Genomic DNA, 9250 nt, shown 5'->3' with positions numbered 1-9250 from the left:
GAGAAAAGTAACCCAACACATTCTAGAATAGTCATCAATGATTAGCATGAAATATCTATCACCTTGTAAGCTTTTAGTTCTAGCTAGATGACATAAGTCAGTGTGAATTAAGTCAAGAACATTATTGGATTTTTTTGGAATACTTTTAAAAGATGCTCTAACTTGTTTTTCAAATTGACATTCCTTACATACCAGTTTGTGAGGTTTGACAATCTTAGGTAAGTCTCTAACTGCCTTAGTAGTATTGATTTTCACCATACAATCAAAATTTACATGACAGAGTCTCTTATGCCATAGCCAACTTTCATCAATATGTGCAATCAAACATATCTTTTCATTGTTATTCAAATGAAAGATGTTACCTCTAGTTTCATTACTGGTTGCAATTTCCAAACTAGTTATGTTCATAATTTTACATTCTCCATTCTTGAATTGTAACTGAAATCCTTTTTCAACTAATTTACCAACACTCAAAAGATTATGCTTTAAACCTTCAACATAGAAAACAATGTCAGTATTATGTATACCATCAAGAGATATAGTACCTTTTCCTTTGATCAAACAAGCTTTATCATCTCCAAATCTTATGAGACCTCCATTATACTAGTGAAAGTTCAAGAATTTACTTTTGTCACTAGTCATATGATGTGAACATCCTAAATCAATGATCCATCCATCATTAACTTCAAATTTAGCCACCAAGGCCTGCTCTACCAGTTGAACAGTAGGTACCGGTTGATCTTCTGTTATAGCAAAAAAACCCATCCATTGTCTATCAGATCCTCATCAGAATCATCAGTGACTCCTTCATCAACAAGATAACAAGATTTATCTTTATTCTCCTTAAATCTGTATCTCTGATATTTAGGGTTAGGTTTGTATGTTCTTCTACCTTCTTCTCTTAATCTAGCATTTTTATCAGGGCATCTTGAAGCCATATGACCAATCTTATTATAGTTAAAACATTCAAAGGTTTCTTTACCTTCATAATTTCTTCCAACTAGACCTTTAGGCATTTTCCTCGCAAATAGTGCTTCAAGTTCTTCATTTTCTCTTCTGCTTTCCTCAAGTTCTCTTGCAGAAAAGGGTTTCCAATTCGCTTTGTCAAATGATGATGCAGATGATGTTGATGTCTTAGAAGATAAATCTATCTTTATAGTAGCAACAAGACCAAACTCCTCAATTTCAAAGGCTAAAAGTTTTCCAATCAATGTGTCCCTAGTTATTGATGTATTAGACATAGTTCTTAACTCATTTATAGTAGTAACTTTCATTTTGTATGCTAGTGGTAATCCTCTTAAAACTTTTGAAACAATTTCATCTACACTTAAGGTTCCTCCACAACATTTAATACCCAAAACAATTTCATTTACTCTTTCCATAAATGCAGTAATCCTTTGATCTTCTTCCATTTTCAGATTTTCATACCTAACCGGGAAGCTTTCAAGTTTTGCAATTTTGACTATGGAATCTCCTTCATTCAATGTTTCCAAATGATCCCAAATAGCTTTAGCATTAGACCTATCTGATAATCCCATGATTTGTTGATCTAATAATGCGCTCAAAAGTACTTCCCTTGCTTTGTAATCATTTTCTTCATCTTTTCCTAAGGTAGGTGGATTAGGTTGACCAGGAGTAGGAGCAGTAGAGCCGTTCTTTGTAACTTCCCAGATGTCATTTCTAATGCAATTTAGATGTGTCTCCATCCTGATCTTCCATATGTCATAGTTGGTTCCATCAAGTTTAGGACTATCCTTCCTGAAATAGTTAGTAGACATTGGATCTTATCAAGATGTTAAACTTTTGCAAAAAGAGGACTAAGCTTTGATACCAATTGTTAGGTCCCAGAGAAAAATAAGAGGGGGGTGAATTAGTTTTCAAATAAATTCAAACCAAAAACAACTTAACCAACCTTAATGCTTAATACTGGTAACCCAAAATTTATGCTGGTAGAAAGTTTAATAGTTTATTGTAGTACCGATAAAGATTAATGCATGAAAATAGAAAGACAATAACATCCACAACACATAACACCAATGTTTGTACGTGGAAACCCTGTAAGGGGAAAAACCACGGTGGGAAACCTTACCCACAATCAAATGATACTACTGCAGATAGTATGTGTATACAAATGGGGTCTGCACATGTAGAAAGGCCAAACACTTAGAGCTCACTGCTCAAACAAAAATAGGAGTCACACTAACTACAATTGGATGATTAAATCCAATAATGATGTACTACTCAAAATAGCATCTTCATATGCTGGATTCAGTACCAGTGTAGTTCTAATATGTCTTCACAAAAACATTGCTTCAATTTCAAATGATATCTGCATGTATACCTCTTCTTATTCTCACATATACCTTCTTACAATTCCTTTTCCCAATCGCATATCAATCTTACAAATAAGATCTTACATATATACCATAACCTAAGACCAATTTAAGTAGGTTGGCTCTAAAAGATATTACAGTAAAACAATTATGAGTAAATCAATAACTGATGCAATATCCGATTCAACATGTCTGCTTAATGCATTTACAACATTGATAAATCATCTCCAAAGCATGTTGTGCTGATCCGGAATAGATAAGTCTGTCGGTGCTTATTCTGGACCTATTTGTCAGTAACAACAAATATGCAAACATGAATATACCAATGAACAAATCTCCAAGACAAAGTATCCAAATGATTTATTCAATATAAGCAAGTGTTTTCCATGTTATTCCAAGTTCCAATGAACAATTTATCCTGTCGATGTACTAGATACCGGTGATTGTACATAAAGTCACTTGTTTACCGATGAACATTTCAAATTCTTCAAAGTGCTAGAGTTGATAAGTGTTAATAGGTGTTGACATAAATGACAAAACCATATCAACATATCCAAAATACCAACACAACCACCCTATTCACAATTATATCTCTAGTCTCCAAGTCTCTAATGATAACCGAATCATGTGTTAACACTACTGTTTTCCTATTTACCCTTTGTGTGATTTGATAGATAGAAAGAATATTATTTGCCAAGTGGGGTACACACAATACACCATTTAAGGAGTTATCCCTAACGGAAATAAATCCTTTCCCAATCACATCCATGTATGTATGATTTACCATAAAAATTGGTGGCATGTGGCAAAGCTCAAATGAAGTGAACACAGACTACGAAGATGCCATATGATGAGAAACCCCTCAGTCTAGAAGCCATCTCCCTGAATCATGACTTGTAGTAGAACAAAGAGCTTGTCCCTTTCCTTTATCTATCCCAAAAGAGTGATCCTTTCCTTTATCTTAATCCTTGGAAGAAGCTGATGTAGACATTCTAGAAGGTAGGATGATTTTGTTCTTCTCAAGAATTCTTAACTCATCAATATCCTTCTTGTAACAATGGTGTTCATCATGTCCTGACTTCTTGCGATATCCACAAAAAAGATTGTCCTTATATGGTTTCCTTTGAGGTGAGAATGGTGAATCAACTTGTTGTGGAGAGGACGATTGTGCTCCATCTTGTTGTTGTTTTGACTTAGGTTTCTTTTGATTCTTCCCTTTTCTTTGATTGCTTTGATTCGCTTTGTTAGCCACCAAAGCTTGTGACTTTGAAGATTTGAGAATCCCCATCTTAGTCAACTTAGATTGTTCAAGAATCAACATCTCTGTGAATGCATCAAATGAGGGAGAAGTGTATGAGGAACTTTGAGGTAGCCTATGAGTGTGAAAGCTAGATACAAAGGCTACATACTCTGATGGAAGCTTGTCCAACAAGTTCTAAACCAATTGAGCATCCATTTTGTCAATTCCACAATCCTTTAGCTTTTCTCTTAGCTCAATTGATTTTGTGACATAATCTTGGATTGTATAAAATTATTTGGAATCCAAATTTGTGAGTTCACTATCAAGCTTGTAGCCCTTAATCTCATCAACTTGACCATGTAATTTCTCAAAAATATCCCAAGCCTCTTTAATTGTAGTACACTTATTAGTGTGAAAAATGAGGTCATCTAATACATAATTTCTGAAAGTTCCAAGTGCCATAGCATTCTTAGTGAGCCATTCTATTTTATCATTAGGATCAACCTTAGGATCGGGTGGTGTTGTAATAGTTCCATTTGTTGGCATTATGAGAATCGGTATGAGGACATGATAGCATTGTATGTTGTCATTGATGTCAATATGCTGCAGATAAGAGAATTGACATGTTACCAAGGACTGGTATATGTGAGAACCAGTATGTGTGCCACAGTGAAGTAGTGTGTCTATTCAAGGTGAATCGACATGTTGATATGTGAACCAGTACATGGACGCTATGTATGACTACCTATTGGTAGTCCAAGAGTTTCCGGTTGATGAGTTTCAAGCTTGTGTAACTCAATTGGTGACTTTGTGTGATGAGTTAGCATTGCAACAAAGAACAGACCATGCTGCCACGTCAGCCTTGTGCACGTGAAGGATTTTGCATGAAGGTGATTGTTCCTATCTAACTCAGGAATGTGTGAAGTCTGTAAATGGTGAAAACGTGTGATGGGTTATCAGCTACCATGAAAGCGGTGGAAAATGAACGATGGAGAACATCTTGAGATCGGTTCAAGACTATTGCATTTAATGCAATGTGTTCATCAGTTAGGATTGATCCATTTGAATTGCTTAATCAAATAGGTTTAGGGTTTTGGGTTTATTCTATCAACCGGTCTATTTCCTATAAGGTTGATGTTGTGTTTCTATCTGAAGTGGTTGGCAAAAGTTGTATGTGTGTATCTAAGTGAGGAGATACATGATTCTTGCCAAACCAAAGGAAAGAAGTGATACCTGTAGAGTGTTAGTGCAGAAGGTGATGAGGAGCTAAAGCGGATCTACATTGGCATTGAGTGCTATTACCAGATCATTGTAATACCTATTGATCTCTAACCACTTCAACAGTTAAGAAATCCCTTAACAAGGTAGCTTTAACTGGCTTACAGTAAATCCTTTAATAGGGTGACTCAAAACCATTAAGTTCTTGAAATCCTTTAACAAGGTAACCATTAATGGGTTTTAACCCTTAACTGGGTATTCTAGCCATCCCTTAACCAGGTGATCCCTAATAGGATCGGTTCTTAACACAACCTATTGTATTAGTCTTTAACCGAACAAGGATCCTAAAAGAGCGGACTTTTAAAGAGTTCAAAACAGCTTGTGGGTATTCATCCCCACCGTGGTTTTTCCCAGTTGGGTTTCCACGTGAAAAATTTGTGTGTCATGTGTGGTGTTTTTCATGTGATGATTCATTGTCTTATGTTTGATGGTAAAAAATGTTGAACTAGCTGTTATTATGCTTTTGGTGATAGATTACCTATTCATGCACTAGTGTGAAATGGAAATGAAGTATTAGAGTGTATGAAAAGATAAGTATCAACTGGTTTATGTATGTCTCAGTTATTCTGGCTTTAGCTAGTTGTACTCTATTTAAGACCAGTGTCATTTTTTGTTTGCCCAAGCGTAGTGTCTGTAGACAAACCGGATTTAGGAATGTGTTTTTGCATGTACTGATTCACCCCCCCCTCTCAGTACCGATTTGGTACTATCCATTCATCATTGAGTTATAAATTAGTATCAGAGCCTCCTTAAAGTCCTCTATGTTGTAAGCTTAACTGCTTGAGGAAAAAGATCTTGTTGTAATGATGAAGAGGGAAGGTCAAAAGTTAAATAAAGATAATTTCAAAATATGGAAAGACAGAATGAAGATTTATATAAAAAGTATGGGTGCTCAACACTGGAGCTATGTTGAGAATGTTTATGTTGCTCCTACCGGTACTATCATCGATGATCAAAAGAGAGAAATACAGGAGAATGGGCAAGTCATGGAAGCCCTAATTAGTAGTTTATTTGAAATTGAGTTTATTGATGTCAAAGACAAAGTAAATCCCAAAGAAGTATGGGATACTCTTGAAAATATTTATGGTGGTGATGAGCATGTAAAAAAAGCTAAGGAAGAAAGCCTTAGAGGGAAGTTTGAAGACATGCAGATGGTTGAAGGTGAGACCATTCAACAGTATGGAATAAGAATCAAAACAATTGTCAAAGATATCAAGAGTGCAGGTGGTAAAATGGAAGATTCCACTATGGTAAGCAAAGTTCTGAGATCCCTATTACCAGTCTATGCAATAAGGGTTGCTGCTATTCAGGAGTTGAGATCGATAGATAAGACTAAGGTATCTCTTGACTCCATCATTGCAAAGTTGACAGCCTATGAGCTAAATAGTTTTGATGGTAGTGTTCAAAAGATTGAATCAACTTTTAAAGCCTCTGTTGTATCATCAAGAAAAGGAAAGGAAGCATGCACAAGTGGTGAACCAAGACAAAGTAGAGAGATGGATGATGAGGAGGTCTTGATGGAATTTGAAGCTCTTCTTGCCAAGAAACTTCCCAAAGGAATCGGTAAATACAGAGGTAAGCTCCCTTTGAAATTCTTTTCTTGCAACCAGATAGGACATATTGCTATAAACTGTCCTAATTGTGACATCAAAGACAAACCGAAAAGGTTCAAGAAATTCAAAGGAGGAAACCGGAGAAACTATTTTGTGGCAGTTGATGAAGGTGTCACAGATGAGGAATCAGAAGATGAAGAAAATGAAGATATTGTCTTTGTTGCTATCAAGGAAGAAGTGTAAGACAAGAAGGCTCTTGTCTCCTACTTTGATAATTCCAATGAGTGGATTATTGGTAGTGGCTGCTCTCACCATATGATTGGTGACTGGAACAAGTTTCTATCCTTGGAAGAGTATGATGGTAGTGTGTTTCTCTTTGGTAATGATGCACCATGTTTGGTCAAAGGCAAAGGGTCCATCTCTCTAAATGGAAAGACTAGTGCTGACAATGTGTATTGGGTTGATGGTCTCAGACACAACCTTTTGAATGTTTCCTAGCTGAATGATAGTGGTCTCACTCTAGAATTCAAGAAAGGAGTGTGCAGAATCAAAGGAAAGAATGGTGAAATGGTGGTCACCAGCATGTAGACTGAAGGTAACCTATTTTAGTTGAATGCAAATATCAGTACTTGTCTCATGGCCAAGTTCGAGGACAGCTGGATATGGCATAGGAGACTTTGCCATGTAAAATTTGATAACATTGTGAAGGCCAGTTAGATCAAGGTAGTTAGAGGGTTGCTTGTGCTAAGAAAACCGAAAAACACCTTGTGCAGAGAGTGTCAACTGGGGAAAATGTCTTCCTCAACTTTTAAAGGTAAATCTTTCTCTGCAGACAATTTACTTGATCTTGTGCATACTGATTTGTGTGGTCCTATGAAAACTAAGAGTGTGTAGGGAGATAGGTATTTCATGATTCTAACTGATAATTGCTCAAGAATGATGTGGGTCACATTATTGAAAGATAACTCTGAAGCTTTTGGAAAGTTCAAAGCTTTCAGAGTATTAGTGGAGAAGGAAAGCGGTAAAAGGATCAAGTGCCTTAGAACTGATCAAGGAGGGGAATTCACTTCCAATGATTTCAAAAAGTACTATGAGGAACATGGCATCAAGAGGCAACTGTCTGCCCCCCGAACTCCACAACAAAATGGCCTAGCAGAGAGGAATAACCAGATTGTGGTTGAAGCAGCAAGAACAATGCTGATCCAAGGGAAGTTAGCTCACACCTTTTGGAGAGAAGTGGTGAGCACTGCAGTGTACACAATGAACTAGGTACTCATTAAGAAAGGAAAAGATAAGGCTCCTTATGAGTACTGGACTGGTAAGACACCTGTGGTAAGCTACTTTAGAATGTTTGGTAGCAAATGCTATATCAAGAGGAGTGAACATCAGAGCAAGTTTGATGCAAAATGTGATGAAGGAATATTCCTAGGATATTACACCAAGAGGAAAGCTCTCAAATGTTTCAACAATAGGACTTAGAGAATTATCAAAAGCATCAATGTTAAATTTGATGAAAACTCTGGAAAACTTGAGGAAACCGGTAGTAAGCAAGTAAGAGATGAACCGGTAGTAACCTTCTGGGAACCGGTTGCTAATCAGCCAAGTACCAGTAACAGTGTTCCTTCATCGATGAATGCTGATGCAGATGAAGATGAGGATGAAGAAGAAAAGCATGAGGAATCAGTCAAGACCATTCCTCTGTATGTCAAGCTGAATCATGATCCTAATCAGATCATAGGAGATAAGGATGCAGGAATTATTACAAGAAGAAAGGTTATAGAAAATTCTCGTATGATCTCTGAATTTGAGCCTAAATCATTCAAAGAGGCACATAAAGATGAGGACTGGATCAAGGCAATGGAGGAGGAACTTGACCAGATAGAGAAGAATGGTACATGGTCTCTAGTACCCAGACCAGAGCATAAAAATGTCATTAGTACCAAATGGGTTTTCAGAAATAAGCTGAATGAGGAAGGCACAGTGATTAGAAACAAAGCCAGACTGGTGTGTAGAGGTTATGCCCAAGAAGAAGGAGAAGACTATGGAGAAACCTTTTCTCCTATAGCCAGATTGGAAGGAGTTCATAAGCTTCTTGCATATGCAGCTTTTAAAGAATTCAAAGTATATCAAATGGATGTAAAATTGTATCCCCTAACATTCAAGGATAGGATTTTCATTATTGTTTAGCAAGGGGGTTTCCCTTCCCTACTTTCCGAAGGTTTGGTAGTTTTGATTGATTCTCTACAACCCCATCTTGGGCTCTAGCTTCAATCAGAGATTTGTGACCCTTCTTAAGGGGGGAAGATCCAAAATCCAGTTTCTCGATACCCTCTAGGTTTGGTTGCAGCCCTAGTTTCCTTTTCTCCTTAATCAGAGAATACAATACTGCTAGAGGAGTTTCTAAGGCTCAGTCCAGGTCTTCATCCTCTTTCATGAATTCCTAAAATATTTTCTCAGCATTTTGATCCATAGACATATCCAAACCTTGTGGCATTAATGAGGGTGACAACAAAAGTGGATAAGGGATCTCCGCCGATCGATTAAAATGTTGCTTTGTTGGAAAAAGTTCTAAAGAAGGGGAAATCTCATTTTCAGGTAAGTGTGGCTCATCTTTCTCCTCCATATCAACTTTAATATTTTTTGCAATAATTTTCTCTTCCTGTAAGATATTAGCAAGATGCATGGGTTTACCTTTGCTAGATTCTATTAGCACTGGAGCTCCCCTTGGTCTCTTTCGCCTTGAGTTTATTCTTCCTTTTGGAAACCTTCACAAGATGTTGAGAGAAAATATTGAAGCCACCTCTTCTTAGAGAGGGAGTTTTCTTTTGACCAAACAAACTCCTAGT

Source organism: Cryptomeria japonica, chromosome 9 (assembly GCF_030272615.1).
Source record: "Cryptomeria japonica chromosome 9, Sugi_1.0, whole genome shotgun sequence".
Lineage (NCBI taxonomy): Eukaryota > Viridiplantae > Streptophyta > Pinopsida > Cupressales > Cupressaceae > Cryptomeria > Cryptomeria japonica.
Note: the sequence above shows the minus strand (reverse complement) of the source record.